Source organism: Phyllobates terribilis, unplaced genomic scaffold, assembly GCF_046119375.1.
Source record: "Phyllobates terribilis strain yellow unplaced genomic scaffold, ASM4611937v1 Scaffold_1__5_contigs__length_1240528914, whole genome shotgun sequence".
Lineage (NCBI taxonomy): Eukaryota > Metazoa > Chordata > Amphibia > Anura > Dendrobatidae > Phyllobates > Phyllobates terribilis.
Genome location: NW_027362761.1, coordinates 107,607,585 through 107,629,134, shown reverse-complemented (window position 1 = coordinate 107,629,134; position 21,550 = coordinate 107,607,585).

The window sequence follows — 21,550 nt, the reverse complement described above, 5'->3', positions numbered from 1 at the left end:
CCAAGCCAAACGGGTTTTTGTTCAGTGGTCAAATAAGGGGCACTTTTGATGAGTGCAACTATTTACAAGAACAGTTTTTGGCTGCTCACAGTCCTCAGCCTACAAGTCTCTGTACCCTGACGGGTAACTAAATGAACATATTATTTTCAGTTTACACAATAAACAATAGGCAATACCCAACTGGGTAACTATTTATACTTCAGGCATTTTGTATTTTAATCCCTAAACCTGGCAGGGATTTGGCCTTGTGTGCTGCGTGTGGACCTTCTTAGCACTGGGGTGATACTGGTGTCTGTGCATGCACTCTCTGCTAACCTATCAGGTGTACGCGCTGGTAGATTATAAAACTGCCTTAATCTCTCTATGGGACTGGCAAGTGCACTGATTACTGGGTCTTCAGGCTCTGCTTCAACGGGTGATCCTCCTCTGAGTGGGGACTCTTCCTGTTCCTGAGCAGGTTCCTCTAGGGCGCTCACAGGTTCTTCTTGTGGTTGATAGAAGTGTATTACTGGTATAATCACTGCTCCATCAAGTTGAGGCCAGTCCGCAGGGAAATCTCCTAGAACTGTGTGAAGCACATCTTCCTTGGGTTCTTCCGGTGCTATAGGAGGTACTTCTTCCTCCGTTGTCTTCAGTAGAACTGGGCACACTTTCAAGTGGTCTCTTGAGACTGTTGCGGTTGTCTTACCTACATCCTTACTAATCAGGCAGGTTTTACTGTTGTCAAATCTGGAGTTTAGCACAGTGTAGGGCTCTCTTTCCCACTGGTCATCGAGCTTGTGACCTCTTCTTTTCCGATTTAGCACTATCTCTCCAGGTGCCAAGGGTTCTGCTGGTGCATGTTTGTTATACTGCTCTTCCTGTCTTTCCCTCTCCTTGTTTTGACTGTCTTCGACACAGGCCTGTACCTTCCTGTACTGCTCTTGCCGACTTTTGTCCCAATCTTCAGTGGACATATCTGTAGCAAGTTCTACCACTCCGAGCTCCAGGTCCATGGGCAATTTTCTAGGTCTTGCTCTCATAAGGTACGCTGGGGTACAATTTGTAGAACTCACGGGTATGTGGTTTTACAGGTCCACTAGGTCAGGTAGCTTTTCTGGCCACTGATTCCTTTCTTCCAATGGTAGGGTTTTCAATGGGTCTATAACGATGTTGTTAATTTTCTCGCACATACCGTTGGTTTGCGGATGATATGGCGTAGTCTGTATCTTCTTGCATCCATACAGGTGGCAGAATTCCTTGAATAGCTCAGCTTTGAAAGCAGGGCCTTGATCGGTGAGCACCTTTTCCGGATATCCATGGGGTCTGCAGAAGTAGGCTTGGAACGTTCTTGCTGCAGTTTCTGCTGTCAGGTCCTTGACAGGGGCTATCACCAGGAACCGGGAATAGTGATCCACCATGGTCAGGGCATAGGAGTAGCCTGATCTTCTGGGTGACAGTTTGACATGATCCAGAGCGACAATCTCCAGGGGTTGGGTTGTTTTGATGGACTGCAAGGGTGCTTTCTGGCTGCCGTAGTCTTTTCTTCTGAGGCTACAGGGCCCACAATTCCGGCACCACCTTTCTATGGAGCTCCACATTCCAACCCAATAGAACAGTTCATTTAGCAGGGTTTCCAGCTTCTTCCAGCCAAAGTGACCTGCTTGATCATGGTAGGCCTCTAGCACCATCTGGATATCTGTCCTGGGTACAACAATCTGCCACACCATTTCATGGGTCTTGGGGTTGACATACCTTCTGCACAGCTTCTCTCTGTAGATGAACAGCCAGCTTCTCTCATTCCACAGGTTTTTGGCTTGTGGGGAGGCATCCTTCTCCAGGTGAGAACCTTCTTGGGTTATCAGTCTTTTGATGAGGCTGACAACCAGGTCACTGTCCTGGGTCTCCTTCCAGCTGTGATGAGGTAGAGGGTTTGGCGTCCTACCATGACATCTTCTGGAGGCGTGTTGCTCGTGGACCACTCCGCTTCTGTGGAAAGCAGGTAGTTCAATTTCTTCGAGATCATCCACTTCATCCTCGGAGTCCGACTGGTGGGGCATCCTTAACAGGGCATCTGCATTGGTGTTCTTGTGACCTGCCCGGTACTTGATTGTGAACTGATAATTCAACAGTCTGGCCACCCAACGCTGTTCCATAGCTCTCAACCTGGCTGTCTCCAGGTGTGTCAAGGGATTATTGTCAGTTAAGGCTGTGAATTTAGTTGAGGCTAGGTAATGCTTGAATCTTTCAGTGATAGCCCAGACCAAGGCCAGGAACTCCAGCTTGAAGGAACTGTAATTCTCCGGGTTCCTCTCAGTGGGGCGAAGCTTCCTACTGGCATACGCAATTACCTTTTCTCTGCCGTTTTGCTTCTGGGACAACACAGCTCCCAGTCCCTCGTTGCTGGCGTCGGTGTACAACAGGAAAGGCTGGCTGTAGTCAGGGTACGCCAGGATTTCTTCACCAGTCAGTACTACCTTCATTGATGCAGAGGACTCAGTCTGCTCTTTGCCCCACTGGAATGGGGGACTTTTACCTCTTTTGGACTGCCCTACCAAGAGATCTTGTAGAGGTGCTACCTTTTTGGTATAGTCCTTTATGAACCTCCTGTAGTACCCGACCAGTCCCAGGAATTGCCGTACTTCTTTGATGCTTCTCGGTTCAGGCCACTTCTGGATAGCAGTGGCCTTCTCCGGGTCTGGTGCTACTCTCTCTGAGCTGACTATGTGTCCCAGGTACTGAACCTTCTGCTTGAGCAAGTGGCATTTAGAAGGTTTTAGTTTCATCCCATACTGGGACAATGCTTCAAATACCTCCGCCAGGTGCTTCAGATGGTCTTCATGCGTCCTCGAGTACACGATAACGTCATCCAGGTACAGCAGCACTGTCTCAAAGTTCCGATGTCCCAAGCAACACTCCATCAACCTCTGGAACGTTCCGGGTGCGTTGCAGAGTCCAAACGGCATGCTGTTGAATTCACACAGTCCCATCGGGGTGGTGAAGGCTGTCTTCTCCCGGTCTTCCTCAGCAACAGAGACTTGCCAGTACCCGCTAGTGAGATCCAACGTAGAGAAGTAATTGGCAGATTTTAGTGCAACCAGGGATTCCTCTATACGGGGCAAAGGGTATGCATCTTTATGTGTTATTCGATTAATTTGTCTATAATCTACACACATCCTCATGCTACCGTCCTTCTTTATGACCAGGACCAGGGGAGCTGCCCAGGGACTACAGCTATCCCTTACTACCCCTGCCTTCTTCATGTCATGCAACATTTCCTTGGCTTTTTGGTAATGTGCTGGTGGTATGGGTGTGTAACGCTCTTTAATGGGTGGATGGTTACCCGTGGGTATGTGGTGTTGTACCCCTTTAACCCTTCCAAAATCAAGTGGGTGTTTACTAAACACTTCATATTCCTGAACCACTCTGTAAACACCGTGTTTCTGATGGACAGGGGTGGCGTCAGTCCCAACATGGAGCTGTTGACACCAATCCTCCAGCTGAGCTTCGGAGTCATTGTCCTCCACTGTATCTGGTGGGGTCAAGGATTCCACTGTGTGTATGGATTCACAGTATACAATCTGGCAACAGTGGCGTATCTTGGCAATTTAACTTCCTCCTCCCCACAATTTAGGAGACGTACAGGTACCCTCCCATTGCGTACATCAACTACCCCTCTAGCAGTTAGGAGTGTAGGTCTGTGCTATGAGCTAATGGGCTCCACTACCGCCTGGTAGTTCTGTCCCTTGAGACCTATTGCTGCCCTACACCAAATCAGCATCTCACTCATTGGGGGAATCCCAATGGGTATCGGGTCTGTCACCCGTACATTACCAATCTCACCACCTGTTAGCTTTACCTGTTGCTGGTACATGAGGGCTCGAATTTCTTTCTGGAGCACCTTCCTCTGCCCTAGTTTGGCAGTGTCAGCAATCTGTTGGAGTAAAAACAACACTTCTCCCAAACAGTTACCAACAATATTTGTACCAAGTATCATATACGGATTGGTATCACAAGGATTAGATTCTATGACAATTAGTCCTTGGTCCTTTAGTTCCACTCTCCCCACCTCACTGTCACGTCCTTAACCCCTACTATGTTAAGAGGAAGGCCGTTAGAGGCATACACAGAGATGTTCGGGGCTGGCGGGTGGAGTTCATCTATGGACCAGTACCTTTTGTAGAGGCCCTCAGGTATGATGGTTACCTGTGAGCCAGTGTCCAGTAATGCAGGTGTTGCTATGCCGTCCAGCACGATGGACAGGAAAGGCCTTCCTCCTACAAACCGGTCATACCAGCTGGATGGGCCTGGTTGATCTACTCCTGGGTGTCGGCCCTTGGCCCCAGGGTTTGCCCGTTTAAAGGACAGTTCCGCGCGGTGTGGCCTGCCTTGTGGCAACGGTAGCAGATGAATTCTCCTGGAGGGCAACGTTGGTCGTTGGTCCTCCCACAGGGTGGCATTGTCCTCCTACGGGGTGGCGTTGTCCTTCGTCTTCTCCTCATCCAGTGGACATCCTCAGGACTGTCGGCGAGTAGGATCCTTCCCTTCGGCTCGGGCTTCGTCTGTAGCTGCAGGGTGCTCAGGCCAGTGGTCAGGGTTTTACTTAGCTGACGCACTTCAGAGCGCAGGCTGTCCAGCTCGCTAGGGGGCACTGTTTGCATCTTTGTTTCAGCCGTTAATGAAGGAGCAGTGGGTGCTGCGGGCAATGGGGTGGCCCCACTCTGGTAACGCTGGATAGCAGTATCTGTTGGTTCCAGGGGCTGCAGACCCTTAATAGCCACGTCCTTCAGGGCGTCAAAGGTGGCATTTGGATGATCTAAGGCCCACCATCGTACGGTTCTGCTCTCCTCCTGGGACCTCAACCCCCGGATGAACTGTTCTGTCAGCATTTTGTCCTCACCATGTATGCTGGCTGGACTAACCTGTTTCAGGGCCAGCAAGGCTTCCTGTAAGCACCAGGCATAATCCCGGATACTGTCCTCGGGTTTCTGGGTACAGTGGTAGAGCCTCATCCGGAGATCTGTCTCAGTGCGGTTTTCAAAGACAGTTTACAGTCTCTTAACGATAATGGATACTGATTCCTGGTCTGCGGCACCAGTCAATTGTCCCAGCTCAACAGCGGCTCTCTGTTTACCAGTCATTGAATTCATATCCAGTACACCGCATATTTTCCTTTTGAATCCAGACAGGGTGTCTGGTTTGCCGTCATACTGGGGAAGCCATTTTGCTCCAGGGATATACGGCAGGGCCATGGGTATCAACGGAGTCACGACCCCTGCTGGTGGGTTGGCCGCTCCGGCCTGAGCAGCGCCGGGCGCAAGTTGAGCATCAGGAGCGTTAACCGGTGCTCCGGCGTTTTGCTGGTCGTCGGCCATGGTTGCGCCCCTCTAGTGAACCGTAGCCTACCTCCTTTACTTTTGATCGGGTAAGGCGACGGTCTCCTTCCAGGACCTGACGCTTCCTGGTGCTGCGTTAGAGCGCGAGGCGGGGCTTGAGTTTCGCACATTTCCAGCAGTCACGCCTCTCCGATTCCCGCGGTTGCGCCCCTCTTCTTCCCGCGCGGCGACGCCGTAATGGCGGCGATGTTCACCACAGTTATAACACAGTTCAATTACGGCACACAGTACCCCGTGGCAACGGGCACGAAATCCTGTTCGTGACGCCAGGAAAGAGAGATGTGTCACCCAGGGGAATATAGGGGACTCGGTTCCCGGGTCTTTTGCCTTGTTTAGGAGGTCACAGCAGTCGGCTCCCGGGCCTGTATTCTCGGTCTCTATTTAAAAAGGGGTTTTAGTATACAGTTTGTCTCGTGATGCCACCTGTGGTTTCCGGTAATGGTTATCGGCGCTGCTGCAGGCCTCCGGGGGTGATGGGATGGCAGCTGGGATGTTCCTGCTCCCCACAGGCGGAGCGGGCCCCCGTGGCAGTGTAGGTGCAGATGGTGGTGATGCTGGGGCTTGTAGTGCAGGAGAGATGGCGCAGCAGGAGTAACTGACAGAGACAGGGGATTCACTTCAGTACCTTTACTGGTGCGGATGTCAGGTACGGTCCAGGGTACTCGGTAGGAAGGGTGCACTTCAGGACTTCTCCCCAGTGAGCGGGCATAAGGCCTCCTGGTCCGTGTCTCTCTCTCTCTAAGCTACTGGCCAGCCTGCAACTGGGCCTAGCTTCTGTGTCGTGCTGTGCCTTCACCTGTCGCTTGGTAATAGGACCTTTTTCTGGCAACCACTATCCCTGGATGCCGGGGCCTTCGTGGTTCCTAGTCCTGTCAAGGGTTTACCTTCAGGTCGACCAGGGACTTGTAGTCCTCCTGGTATGCCGGTGATCCCTACTGGGTATAAAGGACCTGTAGGCGCAGACCCGGTGTCCGGTTTGTGTCTTGGGGTGAGCCTATGATGCTCCTCTGCCCCCTCAACTCCTCTCTCCTCTCCTCTTTGCCTCCGGCCACACTCGGGGCCCTCAATACAGCAGCAGACGTGCTGCGTCTTTACTGCTCTCTGTAGCAGCACACTCTCTGAACTACTCACTCTGACTCAACTGCCTGGCTCCACCCTCCATATATATATATCCCTATCAGGGCTCCCTCTGGTGGTATGAGGTGGAAGGGTGGAGGTGTTTGTTTGTAATGAGGGCCTCTTGTGGAGAAGTCCATCCATGCACCCTTTTGGGTCCTGTGGTACCTGTGAACAGCAGGGTGCCACACATGTAGCCCTCCATGTTCATGGGCTCTATAACAGCCCCTCCACCACACTAATTGGCAGCTTTCTGCCTATGCACAGTGCAAACAGAAAGATGCCAATTAGTGGTGTGGTTGGGGTTATACAGAGCTCAGCATTCAGAGAACTGCAGCAGAGAAAACAGTTATTTTATCAAAACTGCAACAAGCAGCCCAATAAGTGACACATCGCTGGAATTAGAGTTTCTCCTTCTACATTATGCTGCTCCCAGATGGGATAGCAAAAACCTGGTGACAGATTCCCTTTAACTTTCTGTCAGGCTAGAGAATTGTCCATTTTTAATCTGATAGATGAGCATCAATTAAATATGCTGAGTGTAATTTGCAGTACAGTGGGGAAAATAAGTATTTGATCCCTTGCTGTTTTGTAGGTTTGCCCAGTGACAAAGACATAAACAGTCTATAATTTTAAGGGTAGGTTAATTTTAACATTGAGAGATAGAATATCCCCCCAAAAAATCAAGAAAATCACATTGTATAAATTAGATAAATTTATTTGCATTTTACAGTGAGAAATAAGTATTTGATCCCCTACAAACCATTATGGGTTCTGGCTCCTACAGACCAATTAGACTCTCCTAATCAACTCGTTACCTGCACTAAAGACAGCTGTCTTACATAGTCACCTGTATAAAAGACTCCTGTCCACAAACTCAATTAAGCAGTCAGACTTTAACCTCTACAACATGGGCAAGACCAAAGATCTTTCTAAGGATGTCAGGGACAAGATCATAGAACTGCCCAAAGCTGGAATGGGCTACAAAACCATAAGTAAGATGCTGGGTGAGAAGGAGACAACTGTTGGTGCAATGGTAAGAAAATAGAAGAAATACAAAATGACTGTCAATCGACATCGACATGAGGCACCATGCAAAATCTCACCTCGTGGGGTATCATGAGGAAGGTGAGAGATCTTGTTAATGATCTCAAGGCAGCTGGGACCACAGTCACCAAGAAAACCATTGGTAACACATTACGCCTTAAAGGTTTAAAATCCTGCAGTGCCCACAATGCTCCCCTGCTCAAGAAGGAACATGTGCAGGCCCGTCTGAAGTTTGCCAATGAACACCTGGATGATTCTGTGAGTTATTGAGAGAAAGTGCTGTGGTCAGATGAGACAAAAATTGAGCTCTTTGGCATTAACTCAACTCGCTGTCTTTGGAGGAAGAGAAATGCTGCCTATGACCCAAAGAACACCGTCCCCACTGTCAAGCATGGAGGTGGAAACATTATGTTTTGGGGGTGTTTCTCTGCTAAGGGCACAGGACTACTTCACCGCATCAATGGGAGAATGGATGGAGCCATGTACCGTAAAATCCTGAGTGACAACCTCCTTCCCTCCTCCAGGACATTAAAAATGGGTCGTTGCTGGGTCTTCCAGCAAGACAATGACCCAAAACATACAGCCAAGGCAACAAAGGAGTGGCTCATAAAGAAGCACATTAAGGTCATGGAGTGGCCTAGCCAGAATCCAGACCTTAATCCCATAGAAAACTTATGGAGGGAGTTGAAGCTCCGAGTTGCCAATTGTCAGCCTCAAAATCTGAATGATTTAGAGATGATCTGCAAAGAGAAGTGGACCAAAATTCCTCCTGACATGTGCGCAACCCTCATCATCAACTACAAAAAATGTCTGACTGCTGTGCTTGCCAACAAGGGTTTTGCCACCCTTGTTGTATTAAGTGTTGAGGAATCAAATACTTATTTCTCACTGCAAAATGCTAATAAATTTATCTAATTGATGCAATGTGATTTTCTTGATTTTTTTTGGATATTCTATCTCTCAATGTTAAAATGAACCTACCCTTAAAATTATAGACTGTTTATGTCTTTGTCAGTGGGCAAACTTACAAAAACAGCAAGGGCTCAAATATTTATTTCCCCCACTGCATGTATTAAAGTGGGATTCCAATCCTATGAAGTGATTGTATATTCCTGGGATATGCCATTACTGTCTGTTTGGTGGGGTCTATGGTGTTGTGCTGCTGTTCCTTGAGCAGCAAATGGCCAGGAGCACAGGGAGAAAAACAGAAGTGAGTACTGAAACTCCTTGACGCTCTGGAATGTTTGGATCTCTGGCAATAGATACGCCACCAATGATGAGACCTTAGTTTCTCCCCTGCTCTTACCTCATTTAGACCGAGTCTAAGGCTATGTGCCCACGACGCAGAAATGCTCCACATTTTTCCTGAGCGTTTCTGCATCTCCATTGCAGAAAAAACGCATGCGGATTTTACATGCGTTTTTCCTTCCAGGGACAAGCGTAATTGAAGCGTTTTGATCATGCGATTTTGCATGCGGGTTGTCAAGCGCTTTCCAAGAGATTTTAGCATCACTTGGAAAGTGCTTGACAACTTGGTCACACTATATAAATCCATGCAACCGGCATGGATTTATATAGTGTGACCGAAAGAATGGTAAAAAATAAATCTTATACTTATCCGATGCGTCTGGTCTTCCCGGTGTCTCGCGGTTGTGTAAAAGGACCTGCCATGACATCATTTACTCATGTGACGGTTCACGCGACCGCCGACATCAGCTGTCGCGTGACCCGTCACATGACTAAATAAAGTCATGGCAGGTCCTTTTAGACCATCGCAAGCTGCTGGGAAGCCAGGACGCATCGCTAAGGACACCGGGGGCCATCAGAAGGTAAATATAATGTAAATTTTTTTTATTTTAATTCTTTTTTTTTTTTACAGGTACTATGGTACCCGGGTCTGGAGGAGAGTTTCCTCTTCTCCAAACCCGGGTACCATCCGCACATTGAATCGCTTAATATCCGTATTTGCACATGATATTATGCGATTCAACGCAAGTCAATGACGGCAAAAACGCCACGATTACGCAAAATAATTGGTAGAGCTGCGGATTTTTCCGCAATGATAATCCGCAGCGGAAATTTCCGCAGCATGTGCACAGCACATGCAGATTATCATTGGGGAACATGGCAGACCTTCTACCAAGCATTTTTTAAGCATTTCTGCAGCGGAATTGCCGCTGCGGAAACGCTTAAAAAATGCATAGTGGGCACACAGCCTAAGAACACACCAGGTATTCGAAACGCGTCTGGTTTCTTTCTATTCTCCTAACACCCCTTATCCCCAACCACGCCTATGCCTAGGTGTAATACAACAATGCCGTAATCAACAATGGCGCAAACATTTTAAATAATTAAATAAACATGTCTATTTTTACGGATTGAAGCTGGATCTTTTTCCTTCCTGTGCATTTACCTGTCTATTTTGCACCTGCTTGTTGAAAGCTAAATAGACAAGATTTACAGCCCAAAGGCTTTATACCACCAGGTGTGTTGGCTCAGATTTCTGGCTTTATTTTATTGCTTTTGCACAAGAAAATCACTTTTTAACCAAAATATATATTTTTTGCATCAGGTTCTGAAAGCCATAACATTTTACATTTTTCCTTTATAGAGCTATATCATGGCTTGTTTTTATTCATAGCCAGCTGCAGTATTTCTTAGTAACATTTTGAAATATGTACAACTTTTTGATCACTTTTTATTTAATTTATTGTAAATTATTCTGTAAGAAAACAGCAATTGTATCATTGTTTTTTCTAATTTGTATTTGCAGTGTTTACCCTGCAGGAATAATGACACAGTTTTATTGTACAGTACGTATCATTACAGCACGGCAATTCTAAATATGTGATGTTTTTAAGCTGTTATTTTTTCCAGATTAAACCAACCATTTTTTGGGAAAACTGAGATTTTGGGAAGGGTGTTTATGAGGACCTGGCCACTTTCTAAATACTTTTCCAGCACTGAGCACCCCTTTTCGTCAATCTTAATTTTGGATTTTGTTAGAAATTTGCTTGCTGTATTTTGTTAGTGATTTGTTTGCTCATCAACCTCAGGTATCTATTCCATTCAGTGACCATATCTCTGAGACCTTGAGCCATTGTTCTCTTCGTCACCACAGGTAGTCTCACATGCAAACCCAAAGGATGGGTTCCACCTGAGAAAATATCTCCACTAAGCACAATTAGCTTGGGGAAGGGAGGGTGAGCTCTTCTGCCCATTCAGGGGGCTGAACCCTGTGCAGGAGAAAGGGAAGATTCATTGCTAGTCGGACTGAGAGCTGGGTGGTATCACGGGCTGCGGTCGTGATATCCATCATCCGAAGGAGCATATGCTGTGACTGCCAATATACCGGCGGGAGATACAAAAAGCTGTGGGCCAACCAAAAGTTGGGGGACAGTGGGTATCACCTGGTATGTGGCAGTGGAACTACTGATCCCAGGTTGGAAACTCTAGGACTAAGAGAATTGCCTGTTGGACATTTACCTGGAATTGCTGTTCACCGTGGTCGGAAGGAATAAAACTAATTGCATCGATAACCTGCCTAGGTGATTATTAAAATCCACAACCGCACATCTTTACAGTGTTTTTTTTGTATGTTTTTTTTATTTTAACCCCTTTCTGACGTGATCAGTAATAGTACATTGCACTGGCCCGGGTCTATTGGACCAGGTATGTACTATTATGCATCACGGGATCGCGCCCGCACACAAGCGGTGCGGGGCGATCGCCGCCGAGTGTCAGCTGATTATCACAGCTGACACCTGGTGCTATATGCCAGGAGCGGTCCTGCACCGCTCCCAGCACATTAACCCCTGAAATGCTGCGATTGAAGTCGATCGCAGCATTCCGTGAGCACGGGAAGGTAAGCGCTGCTTACTTATCTCTTCTCCGGCGTCCCGCGCTGTCTGTTCCGGGTCCCGGTGGCTGTCATGGTGACCCGATGTCGTCATGACGACATCCGGGTCACCAGACAGCAGGAAGTTAGCTAGATTGTGCTCAGTGTGCGGTCTAACTAATTTTTGTGTGGAGGGCTGCAGCCTGCATAGCACAGAGATGCTGCTGCAGCATTTCTATCCTATGCAAGTGATCTGGATTAAAAAAGTGAAAGTCCCATAGTAGGACAAAGTGTAAAAGCAAAAAAAAGATTCAGAAAATGAAAAAAAAAATTGTAAAAATATTTTTTAAAAAATTAAAACTATTAAAAAAAATAAAAATATACTGTACCCATAAATAAATATTATTCTGAAAAAAACCCCAAACCAATAAAAGTACACATAGTTGGTATCGCAGCGTCCGGATCGACCTGACCTATAAAACTGTCCCACTAGTTAATCCCATTAGTTAACACAGTAAAAAAAAAATGAAGCAAAAAACGATGCTTTATCATCATACCACCAAACAAAAAATGGAATAAATGTGATCAAAAAGACAAACTTAAATAAAAATTTTATTGCTGAAAACATCATCTTGTCCCGCAAAAAACAAGCCGCCATACGGCTCCATCGACGAAAAATAAAAAAGTTATAGCTCTCAGAATAAAGCGATACAAAAAAATTCACTTATACCGCACGAGGAACGGCGTAAAAAATAAACTCTAGGGTTAGGGTTGTGCTAGGATTAGGGTCAGGGTTGTGCTAGGGTTAGGGTTGTGCTAGGGCTAGGGTTAAGGTTGTGCTAGGGCTAGAGCTAGTGTTGTGCTAGGGTTAGGGTTGTGCTAGGGTTAGGGTTGGGATAGGGTTAGGGTTGGGCTAAGGTTTGGGTTGTGCTAGAGTTGGGGTGGGGTTACGGTTGGGATTTTTTCAAAAGTAAAGAAAAAAAAATGACGACGATATGGCAACTAGTGTTGAGCGAAAGTGCTCATTACTTTCATTTGCATCGGGTGCTTGGGTATGCACTGAGTATCGCAGGTGCTCTAGTGACATGCTTGAGTCTCCGCCCCATATGTTTTGCAGCTGTTATACAGCCGAAACAACCTAGCAGGGATTGCCTGCCATGCACGAGCGATCCCCGCATGTTTTTTTTGGGTGTCTAATAACCGTGAAACATGCGGGGCGGGGAATTTAGCATGTCACTTGAGCACCTGCGTTACATGGTGCATACCCGAGTACACGATGCAAACTCAAGTAGCGAGCACTTGCGCTCAAGACTAATGACAACTTATTCAATATGATGACCTAATGTTATCAAATTCTGTGTCGTACCTCTGGGTTCAAAATGTTCACTATACCCCTTGATAAAATCCTTGAAGGGTGTAGTTTCCAAAATGGGGTCACTTTTGGGGGTTTTCCACTGTTTGGCACATCAGGGGCTCCCCAAACGCAACATGACGTCCGCTAATAATTCAAGCAAATTTTACATTCAAAAAGTCAAAAGGCGCTCCTCCTTCTCTTCCTAACCCTGCCGTGTGCCCAAACAGTAGTTTTCTCCCACAAATAGGGTATCGGCTTACTCAGGAGAAATTGCATAACAAATTGCATGGTGCAATTTCTCCTGTTACCCTTATGAAAATGCAAAATTGAAGGCTGTGAACATTTTATTTTTACGGCTCAATGTTATAAACTTCTGCGAAGCACCTGGGGGTTCAAGGTGCCCACCGCACACCTAGATAAGTTCCATCAGGGGTCTAGTTTCCAAAATGGTGTCACTTGTGGGGGTTTCCACTGTTTAGGCACATCAGGGGCTCACCAAATGCAACATGGCTTCCACTACTTATTCAAGCAAATTTTACATTCAAAAAGTCTAATGGCGCTCCTTTCCTTCCAAACCCTGCCGTGTGCCCAAACAGTGGTTTTCCCCACATATGGGGTATCAGCGTGCTGAGGAGGAAATGCACAACAAATTTTGGGGTCCATTTTTTCCTGATACCCTTACAAAAATAAAAAAATTGGGGTCTAAAGTAACATTTTTCTGAAAAAAGCTAAATGTTCATTTTTTTCTTCCACATTCTAAAAATTCCTGTGAAGCACCTGAAGGGTTAATAAAGTTCTTGGATGTGGTTTTGAACAACTTGAGGGGTACAGTTTTTATAATGGTGTCACTTTTGGGTATTTTCTGTCATATAGACCCCTCAAAGTCACTTCAAATGTAATGTGCTCCCTAAAAAAATGGTTTTGTAAATTTTGTTGGAAAAATTAGAAATCTCTGGTCAACTTTTAACCCTTATAACTTCCTAACAAAAAAAAATGTTTGTTCCAAAATTGTGCTGATGTAAAGTAGACATGTGGGAAATGTTACACACATGGTCAAAATAGTTGATACCCCTCGTTTAATGAAAGAAAAACCCACAATGGTCACAGAAATAACTTGAATCTGACAAAAGTAATAATAAATTAAAAATCTATCAAAATGAACAAATGAAAGCCAGTCATTGCTTTTCAACTCTGCTTCCACAGAATTGTAAAAAAAATTAAACTCATGAAATAGGCATGGACACAAATGATGGTACCCCTGAAAATAATGTGACAAAAGGGACATGTTAAATAATAATAATAATTTTTATTTTTATAGCGCCAACATATTCCGCAGCACTTTACAAATTTTAGGGGGGATTTATACAGACAATACAGAATAAGCATATCTCATATAGAAAGGAGTGAGGGCCCTGCTCGCAAGCTTACAGTCTATGCGGAAATGGGGGAGACACAAAAGGTAGAATGTACACAAGTCATATCGAAAATTTTTTACCACAATCATGAAGTTGAATATGTCACGAAAAAAAACAATCTCAGAATCAGTGGGATACGTTGTAGCTTTCCAGAGTTATTACCTCATAAAGTAACAGTGGTCAGAATTGTAAAAATTGGCCTGGTCATTAACATGCAAACCACCCTTGGAGGTAAAGGGGTTAATGATTAATTAGACATTTATGGTATTTTTTCTATTTTAGAGAAAATTATATATCTCACATGATAGTCCTGAAAAACAAAATGAAATTTGTAGGAAGTATGATACAGTGTATAAGAACATGGACATTATCTACAAGCAAGTCTATTGTTCTCATCCTATTAGATCATCAGCTGTGTACAGACTTCTTCAATGTAGACAAGCCTGCAAAGACCAGATGGATGTAATTTCTCCTTGTCAAGGTAACTTTGCTAAGAGCCAGTGTGGCACCCCTGCGGGTTCAGTCGCCACAGAGGTACTGCATCTCACCCAGAGGTGTAGTGCCCCACTCTCAGGTAAGGAGGGAGTACTGCCCGGGACCCACCCACCTGCATCCAACACTACACCATTCCAGACCAGCAGGCGGGGCAAGATGCATGCGTACAGTGCTGAGCCCTGTCCCTGGTTGGAAGGGGGGGGAAGCGAGAGAGGGGGAACCATGTAGTGGGTGTGGGTGGAGGAAGTAGATCAGGGGAGCACCTTCAGTAGGAGTATAAGAAGAGAACCATCTTGTAGGAGACAGTTCAGTCTGAGGGAGACAGAGAGTTGGGAGCAGGAGCTCTGCTCAGGAGGAGAGGAGGAAGGAGCAGGCCTAGTCTGGGAGGCCCAGGAGAACAGACTGAGAGAGAGAACAGGAGCAGAGGGAAGGCTCCAAGAGGAACAGAGGGGATCCCAGGGGCACGGCGAGTGCAGAAGCCACCTGTGCGCCCGAATCTACAAGGACGTGGAGGGATCAGGCCGCAGAGGGGACCGGCCCCTAACTAGTGGAGAACTACAAGGCTCAGTTAGATAACCGGAGGCGACTGTACTTTCAAGGTGCAGCTGCCCAAAACCACAATTATATCACTGAAAAGGTGGCCGCATAGGATTCAGGGGACTGCACGTCGCCCGACAAAATCCGAGGCTACTGGCTTGAGACACTGATTGTGAGGTGCAGGGCAGGAGGGTGAGAGCCAGCGCAGGAAGACGACTGAGGAAGGCACATAGAACGGGGTCCCATTTAAGTACTCCTGAGATACTTGAGAGATTGCTGAACCCCTTCCTTGGTGAATGCAGGACGACGTGGGAGGTTACACACTGGCGCTGGTAACCTGGAGTCTTGAACAAGTGTGAGTAAAACCCCCTGGGCCGTGGGGCACTCGGATCCGGGCAATAGGGAACGATGGGAGTAGTAGTGGCAACCCGGTTCCGTGGCTCAGGGTGGTCAGGCCAGTTGTAGTCCGTTATATTGATTATGTCCGACTACGCCACCCGTGGATTGCGGTTATTAGGAACCGCCGCTGCATGCAGACCGCTGGGGCTGATGAGGTGTGCAGCTATGGTAGTGTGACTCCCCACGGGAAGAGTGCGGCCCCAGGGCAGTATAGTGGATGGTGGGAGTGATGGTAGTGCTGGAGGAGCAAGGAGCACACAGACAACAGGTTGCAGTCCAGGGTCTTTACTAACAGGTAAACTGACCCACAAACAGTCCCAGCTAGGAGGGGACCTGGATGTCTGAGAGCAACGGGGAAATTGGCCCTGGTCAGGGTGAGGGTGTAGGCCTACCGTGCTTTCTGCGCTCCTTCTGACTATCTCCTCCTGATAGGATAACAGCCCACGTTTCCGAGCTTTCCGTGCTTTCTCGCCTGTATGGCCTGCGACGTGGGTTCCTTTCTGCTCCCAGCCTTGTACGGCTCTGCTGGTCCCTTCGGTTGTGGCAGGGCCTCCAGGCTTCTTAGGCCAAGGAATGTACAGTCCCTTGCGGGCTGGTTCTCTGCTGGGGGATGTGGAATCCTTCCAGCCTCAGACACCAAAGTCTGGTAAAATTAAGTCTTTTCTCTGCCAAGACAGGCTCTCTTCGCCTCTTGTCTCTGGCTTGTGGCTCTCCTACTGCCACACTTCCTCTTAGGTGCAATCAACTTTCTGTCCCTGCTCCACTCTGGGACACGTCTCAGAGCTGAGACAGGCAATCCAGTTCTCTCTAACCCTGCCTTCAGTACCAGCTTTTATAGGGGCAGCCAGCTCCCCCTACTGGCCTGAGACAGGAGGCATTGCATGCTAATGTTCCCCTAACCAGAGAACCTCCCCCTTGCTCTCAGACACAGCTTTAATTACACTTGTGGCATCCAGGTCAGGGTGACACAACTGCACCCCACTGTGTCCTAGAATTATTGCTGCGCCATCACCAGCCCTGCACTACACAGCACCAACAACATCCACCTCATAACATCACTGTTTCCTTCCCTGGGGCTTAGCTCTGCCTGTGGAGAGCTGTACCAACGCTGCTGCGTCACCATGAGCTCCAGAGGATCTGCACCGCAGTGCCAGCCCCATATAGCCGCATACCACAGGTGGCATCACAAACATTATATATAAAAACTTTATTCCTTTTACTTTATTCCCCTTTAATTGACCGCCCTTGGTCACGGACCGGGTCACTGCCACCGTGACATTCCCAGCACCGACAGGCCCGGCTACCGAGTACCCCACGGCCCAGGGGGGCGCATCAGCCGCCTAATCTTATTTGGAATTGTGACTATTCAAATATACGTGTGTCTGCAGGGGCGGACATACAGTGCTGGCCAAAAGTATTGGCACCCCTGCAATTCTGTCAGATAATACTCAGTTTCTTCCTGAAAATGATTGCAATCACAAATTCTTTGGTATTATTATCTTCATTTAATTTGCTTGCAAGGAAAAAACACAAAAGAGAATGAAGCAAAAGTCAAATCATTGATCATTTCACACAAAACTCCAAAAAAGGGCCAGACAAAAGTATTGGCACCCTCAGCCTAATACTTGGTTGCACAACCTTTAGCCAAAATAACTGCGAACAACCGCTTCCGGTAACCATGAATGAGTTTCTTACAATGCTCTGCTGGAATTGTAGACCATTCTTCTTTGGCAAACTGCTCCAGGTCCCTGATATTTGAAGGGTGCCTTCTCCAAACTGCCATTTTGAGATCTCTCCACAGGTGTTCCATGGGATTTAGGTCTGGACTCATTGCTGGCCACCTTAGAAGTCTCCAGTGCTTTCTCTCAAACCATTTTATAGTGCTTTTGGAAGTGTGTTTTGGGTCATTGTCCTGCTGGATGACCCATGACCTCTGAGGGAGACCCAGCTTTCTCACACTGGGCCCTAAATTATGCTGCAAAATTTGTTGGTAGTCTTCAGACTTCATAATGCCATGCACACGGTCAAGCAGTCCAGTGCCAGAGGCAGCAAAGCTACCCCAAAACATCAGGGAACCTCCGCCATGTTTGACTGTAGGGACCGTGTTCTTTTCTTTGAATGCCTCTTTTTTTTTCCTGTACACTCTATGTTGATGCTTTTTCCCAAAAAGCTCTACTTTTGTCTCATCTGACCAGAGAACATTCTTCCAAAACGTTTTAGGCTTTCTCAGGTAAGTTTTGGCAAACTCCAGCCTGGCTTTTTTATGTCTCGGGGTAAGAAGTGGGGTCTTCCTGGGTATCCTACCATACAGTCACTTTTCATTCAGATGCCGACGGATAGTACGGTTTGACACTGTTGTACCCTCAGACTGCAGGGCAGCTTGAACTTGTTTGGATGTTAGTCGAGGTTCTTTATCCACCATCCGCACAATCATGCGTTGAAATCTCTCGTCAATTTTTCTTTTCCGTCCACATCTAGGGAGGTTAGCCACAGTGCCATGGGCTTTAAACTTCTTGATGACACTGCGCACGGAGGACACAGGAACATTCAGGTCTTTGGAGATGGACTTGTAGCCTTGAGATTGCTCATGCTTCCTCACAATTTGGTTTCTCAAGTCCTCAGACAGTTCTTTGGTCTTCTTTCTTTTCTCCATGCTCAATGTGGTACACACAAGGACACAGGACAGAGGTTGAGTCAACTTTAATCCATGTTAACTGGCTGCAAATGTGATTTAGTTATTGCCAACACCTATTAGGTGCCACAGGTAAGTTACAGGAGCTGTTAATTACACAAATTAGAGAAGCATCACATGATTTTTCAAAGGGTGCCAATACTTTTGTCCACCCCCTTTTTTAGGTTTGGTGTGGAATTATATCCAATTTGGCTTTAGGACAATTCTTTTTGTGTTTTTCTCATTGAAGACAAATTAAATGAAGATAATAATACCAAAGAATTTGTGATTGCAATCATTTTGAGGAAGAAACTGAGTATTATCTGACAGAATTGCAGGGGTGCCAATACTTTTGGCCAGCACTGTATCATTGGTACAACCTGTGCAACAGCACAGGGGCCCAAGAGGTAAGTGGGCCCATTTCGACCTTCACAGCAGGTGGAATTGTGCATTATGATGAGCTATTGGACTGCAAAGGGCCCATATACTGTTCTTGCACAGGGGTCCCCTTCTGTCTATGTCTACCAATGAGTGTCTGTATTTCTTCTTCCCTAAAGATTAACAGGTTATAGAAAATAAAAAACAAGGGCACCAATTCTAAGGTACTGTGTGTCTCTTCTATTTTTTGCTGAGTAGTTTATTGTATGCTATAAGCAGACATTATAGCTGAATAGATAAAGACCAAAGTATCATGTAATATAATTATGGATAGGGAATAAGTCTCCGGTTCTGAGAATTCACAGAAACAATTCCATATACAGTGCTGTGAAAAAGTGTTTGCCCCCTTCTTGATTCTTTTGTTTTTTTGTCACACCTAAATGTTTCAGGTCACAAAAAAAATTTAAATATTACACAAAAATAACACAAGTAAACATGAAATGCAGTTTTTAAATAGAGGTCTTTATTATTAAGGGAAAAAGAAATCCAAACCTACAGGGCGTATGTGAAAAAATGATTGCTCCCCCCCCTTAAAACATAAATTAACTGTGGTTTATCACTTCTTTGAGAAGCTGAGTTCAATTTCCCACACACAGGCCTGATTACTGCCACATCTGTTCTCAATCAAGAAATCACTTAAATAGGACTTGCCTAACAAAGTGAAGAAGACCAAAAGATCCTCAAAAGCTAGACATTAGTGATGGGCGAGCACTAAAATGCTCGGGTGCTCGATGCTCGAGTCCAACAAATTGGAATGCTTGGGTGCTTGACCTGAGCAACAAGCCCAATGTAAATCTATGGGAAACTCAAGCATTTTTCAGGCGGCTCCCCCAGGCGGTCTGCAGAGGGCCTAAAAATTGCCCAAATCGATGGGAAAAGTGCTCAAATGACATGGGAACAACATGGGGAAGACCACTGGAAGCATTTCTGACTCCCAGGTCACTGCTGTCAACAACGTTGTCAGAGGTATTACGCCACTTTTACGAACTCACTATAAAACATACAAAAACGAAACCAAAATGGATTTTCCTGGGAAATATGTTAAGGAACATCCTTTTCAGGGTAATAACTTGTATATAACGCAAAATAAATAACCAAAAACAAAAATACTCTTCCACACCTTGGTCTATGTTTACACATAGCGTTTTTGATGCGTTTTTGCACTTTTTCATTGCTTTCAACCATGACAAATACATTCACAGGGAAATGTCATTTTAACATTTTACAACCTTATCTGGCCATGTATGAGACATGATCAGACACATCCTGTTTTATTTATGAAGGAGGGACTCTGAAAGTCACAAAGACTACTTTTATAGGGCCATCAGGCGGCCTTTACTATTCTTAAAGGGCAAGCAGTCGGCCCTCGCTATTCTTAGAGAGCCATCAGCCGGCTATGCTTTGTTGTTCCCATTACTAAAGATTGGGTCTCCTATACTGTTATTGCGTATGCAGTGAGTGGCAGGTCTGCCCAAAATTTGGATGCACCCCATTACCCCTTTGAAAATTTGGACGCACCCCAATACTCCTTTGAAGAGACTTAGAGGAGGGCCTCCTGAAAACAATGTTCCCATTATTAGGATGTGTGTCTCCCATACTGTTTGCCTATTCAGTGAATGTAAGGGCTGCCAAAAATTTGGACCTACTCCAATGCCCCTTGGAAGAGACGTAGAGGAGGGCCTCCTGAAAAAAAATGTTCCCATTATTAGGAAGTGGGTCTCCCATTGTGTTTGCCTATGCAGTGAATGCATGGGTTGCCAAAAATTTGGAGGCACTCCAATGCCCCTTGGAAGAGACGTGGAGGTCAGAGGGCCTCCTGAAAACAATGTTCCCATTATTAGGAAATGGGTCTCCCATAAAGTTGGCCTATGCAGTGAATGCAAGGGGTGCCAAAAATTTGGAGGCACTCCAATGTCTCCCAATTGGAAGAGACATAGAGGGCCTCATGAAAAAATGTTCCCATTATTAGGAAGTGGGTCTCCCATAGTGTTGGCCTATGCAGTGAATGCAAGGGCTGCCAAAAATTGGGAGGCACTCCAATGCACCTTGGAAAAGACGTGGAGGAGGTCCTCATAAAAAAATGTTCCCATTCGAAAGGAGCGGGTCTCCTATACTTGTAATGCCCATGCACTAAGTGTATGGGCTGACAAATATTTACCCCAGGGGGGTATACATGAACATACTGTATAAAAAATTTTTTTTACGGGCATCATAAACACCCTTTAAAAAAATTATATGGGTGTTGCATCACGGACCACGGTCACCCTGGTGATATGGTGGTGGAGTATGAGGATGAGGAGAAGGAGGAAGACAAGAGCAAATAGCCAAAATCAGGAAGCGTATACCCATGTGTGGGTGTGAAAAGGTGCATAGAAATACACTTCCCAAAAAAAGGCACTGGATTTTAGTTTATGTTACGCTGCTATCATTCGGTGGTGTTGAGAAGTCTGGCCCAATCCAGCTCTTGTTCATTTTTATCAGAGTCAGCCTGTCAGCATTTTCAGTTGACAGGCGGATGCGCTTATCAATTATATTTCCACCAGCGGCACTAAAAACCCGCTATGATAAAACGCTAGCGGCAGGGAAGGCCAGGACCTCCAAGGCATAGAGAGCCAGTTCATTCCACGTGTCCAGCTTGGATACCCAATAATTATAAGGCACAGAGGAATCACGGAGGACGTTGGTACGGTCGGCAAGGTACTCCCTCAGCATCTTCCCAAACTTTGCACTCCTTGTGAGAGTACCCCGTGCCTCAGGGCCTGTGCGATGGGAGGGGCTCAGAAAACTCTTTCAGAACTTTGACAGTGTTCCCTTGCCTCTGCTGGATTGGAGTGGTGTCTCTCTTGGCTGTACTCCTTGGTTGTC